At 38.1% G+C, this 4,025-nt stretch overlaps 1 pseudogene; it reads left to right on the top strand.

Moving 5' to 3' along the window:
* Positions 1 to 2,850: 2,850 nt before the first annotated feature.
* On the top strand, positions 2,851 to 3,761 carry LOC112313072 (small ribosomal subunit protein uS2 pseudogene; annotated as a pseudogene).
* The last annotated feature ends 264 nt before the right edge of the window (positions 3,762 to 4,025 follow it).

Genomic DNA, 4,025 nt, shown 5'->3' on the forward strand with positions numbered 1-4,025 from the left:
GAATCCTACCATGTGGTCTATCTTTGAAAATGTACATTTGAAAATAATGTATATTTTGCTTCTTTGGGGTGAAATGCTCTGTTAATATCAATTAAATCCATTTGATCTATGGTGTTTTTGTTTTTCTTTTTCAATGCCATAATATCCTTGTTGATTTTTCTCTCTTTCTTTCTTTTTTTGCTATCTCCATTGTTGACAGTAGGGTGCTAAAATCACCTATGATGATTATATTGTTGTTGTTCTCCAAGATTTTCCATATGTATTTAGGTGCTTCTCTGTTGGGTGCATATATGCTTACAGGGGTTATATTATCTTGTTGGTCAACTCCTTTAAATATTATGTAGTAACTTTCTTTGTCTCTTGTTATCACCTTTGTTTTGAAGTCTATTTTGTCTGATATAAGTATTGCTACCCTAACTTTTTTTCATGTCCATTTGCTTAGAATACTTTTTCTATCCCTTACTTTCAGCCTGTCTACGTCCTTTGTTCTGAGGTGGGTCTCTTGTAGACAGCATATATGCAGGTTTTGTTTTCTTATCCATTCAATTATCCTATGTCTTTTGATTGGAGCATTTAATACATTTACATTTAATGTTATAACTGATAAGTATTTATTCATTGCCATTTTTTTCCCTTTGTGCCTGTGTTCCTCCTTCTCTCTCTTCTTTTCTTCATCTTCCTAAAGCAGTCTCTTTAGCAATGCTGGTTTGCTGGAGATGTACTCTTTTAGCCTCTTTTGTGTGTATGTGTGGGAAGCTCTTTATTTCCCTTCCATTTTAAGTGACAGCTTTGTTGAGTGAAGATTTTCATTACTTAGAATATTTCATGACATTCCCTTCTGGCTTGCAGTTTTTTTGTTGATAAATCAGTGGATAGCCTTATAGGATCTGCCTTGTATATTACTAGATGTTTCTCTCTTGTTGCCTTTAAGATTCTCTATGTCTTTAGATTTTGTCATTTTAATTATGCTGTGTCTTTAAGTGGGCCTCTTTGAGTTCTCCTTGATTGGGGCCCTTTGTTGCTTCCTGAACTTACATAGCTTTTCATCAAGTTAGGGAAGTTTTCTTTCATTATTTTTTCAAACAGGTTTTCTATACCTTGTTCCCTTTCTTCTCCTCTGGAATCCCTATAATGTGAATACTGTTGCATTTCATGGTGTTCTGCAGTTCCCTTAAACTTATCTTCATTCTTTTTGAGTCTTTTATCACTTTGTTGCTTTGTCTTGTGTTTTATCCTACCTTGTCTTCCAACTCGCTGATTCAATCCTCTGCTTCATGTAGCTTGCTTTCAATTCCTTCTAGTGTATTTTTCGTTTCCTCCTGGTTCTTATTCATATCCTCTATGTCCTTTTTCCTGCTGAAGTAGTTTCTGCTAAGTTTCATATAGCCTCCATAAAGTTCCTCGTAGTTCCTACTGAGTTCCTTGGGCATCCTGATAACCATTACTTTGAACTCTATGTCTGATAGATGGTGGCCTCAATTTTACTTAGGACTGTTTCTGAGGATTCCTCTTTTCCTTTCAGTTGGGAATTGTTTCTTTGTCTCTCCATTTTAGGTGGCTTTTTTGTTTGTTTCTGCCTAATAGATTGATCTTCTTTGACTCCCTGTCTTTGTGGGGTGGTCTTTTGTAGTGGGAGTACTGTGGGACTCAGAGTTGCAATCTCCCTGAATGCCTGAGCTGGATACTTTAGGGATGGCCTTTATCCTGTTTATGTGAGCTCTTTTTAAAATTTGTTTTGTTGTTGGCTCATTCATTGGTGAGTTCTCCCCTCCTTCAGGCTGACTGAGTTTCACAACCTCCACCACATCTTGTATGCTATTATACAGGAGCTGCCAGAGCAAAACAAAACCACCCAGCAAAAAAACCCCACTCCAGCAAAAATACCCCCAAACACTGCCACAATATCAACAACAAATGAGCTAAGATATATAATGGTGGAAAAAGAAGAACATATTATATGAAAGGAAGAAAGACTATGAAGTGACTAACAGAAAGAGAAATGATTTTGAGAGGGCACAGGGAGGAGGACTGATAAAAGTAATGAATAGAAATAAAGCGAAGAAAAGGAGAAAATAAAATATACTACATAAATAAAGTAGGGATGGAATAGGGCAAACTGGACTAAGACAAGGAAGAGTACAGTATGAGGTTTTGGAGAGAAAAAAAAATAGGAACTAACTTGAAGAAAAACAACCACCACAGTGACATCCACAACAAAGGAGCGAAGGTTGATAAATATGGAAAGAGGATAATAATATTATAAGGAAGTAAAAAAGAGAAAAGAAAAGAAAGATTGTGAGATGTTTAAAGGAAAGAAAGCTGATTTTGAGAAGATGGGGGGATAATAAGCATAAGATTTAGAAATCAGGCTAAGAAAGGGAGAAACTAAAATTTAAAATTAAAGTAAGACAGGGAAGGAAAAGGCATAGTAGGGTAGGACAAAGCAACAGTAAAATATGAGATTTAAAATTAAAAAATAGAGAACACCTAGGGATAGAATTGAAGAAATGCAACAACCCCAATATCAGTGACAACCAAGCAAATATTAATAAAGGTGGAATGACAATAAAGATATTATAAGAAAGGGAAAATATGATATGACTAGTAGAAAGAAAAATGGTTTTGAGAAGATGGAGGGAGGAGAAATAGTAAGAATGAGGAATAGAAACAAGGCATAGAAAGAGGAAAAATAAAATTTAAAACAAAAATAAGAAAGAGAAAGGTGAAGGCAAAATGGAGTAAGAGAAAGGAAGAGTGAAGTATGAGGTTGGGCTTTATCCGTGCTACCCAGAGAAGGACCCATAGAGTGTTGTTCTCAGTTCCCACACAACTTAAAGGGAAACTTTCACAATGTTCAGAAGCCTTGATGTCCTGCAAATGAAGGAAAAGGGTGTCCTCAAATTCCTTGTTGCAGGAACCCACTTAAGTTGACTTCCAGATGGAACAGTATATCTACAAAAGGAAAGGAAATGTGATGGCATTTACATTATAAATCTGAAGAGAACCTGGGAGAAGCTTCTGCTGGTAGCTCATGCCATTGTTGCCATTGAAAACCCTACTGATGTAAGTGTCGTATCATCCAGGAATACTGGCTAGGAAACTGTGCTACAGTTTGCTGCTGCTACTGGAGCCACTCCTGTTGCTGGCTGCATTACCCCTTGAACCTTCACTAGCCAGATCCAGGCAGTCTTCCAGTAGCCAAGACATCTGGTGGTTATCGATCCCAGGGCTGACCACCAGCCTCTCACATAGGTGGCGAATGTTAGCCTGCCTACCATTGCTCTGTGTAACACAGACTCTCCTCTGCCCTGTGTGGACATTGGCCTCCCTTGCAACAACAAGGGGGCTCATTGAGTGTGTCTGATGTGGCTGGGCCAGTAAGTTCTGTATATATGTGGCACCATCTCCTGTGAACACCCATGAGAAGTCACATCTGACCTCTACGGAGATCCTGAAGGGATTGGGAAGGAAGAGCTTGTCACTGCTGAAAAGGCTGTGATCAAGGAGGAACTTCAGGGTGAATGGATGGCTTCAGCTCCCAAGTTCACTGCTGCTCAGCCTGAGGTCACTGACTGGGCTGACGGTGCAGGTGCCCTCTGTGCCTGTTCAGAAATCTCCTCTTGAAGCCTGGGGTGCTCACCTGCACTGGGGACTGGTCTGCAGCCCCCACTGCACAGGCCACTGAATGGGTAGGAACAACCACTGAGTGGAAGAGTTCCACAAACTCTTCACAGAATGGAAACAAGGTTTATGGAAAATAAAGTTTCTAGAAAAATTAAAGTAAAAGAAAACATGAGATTGGAATTAAAACTAAAATAAAAGTAAAAAAAGAATAAAAATAAGATACATATATAAATAAAATAAAAATAGTGCAATAATAGAAACAAAATTAAAGACAAAGAAACTATGTTAACAAGCTACGTAAGAGAAAAAATATCACAAATAATGAGAAAGAACAAGGTGGAATTGATTTCAGCAGAGTCTAGTCTTTGTTGGCTTACTATTTTCTCCTTCAGGATCCATCC

Source organism: Desmodus rotundus, chromosome 2 (genome assembly GCF_022682495.2).
Source record: "Desmodus rotundus isolate HL8 chromosome 2, HLdesRot8A.1, whole genome shotgun sequence".
Lineage (NCBI taxonomy): Eukaryota > Metazoa > Chordata > Mammalia > Chiroptera > Phyllostomidae > Desmodus > Desmodus rotundus.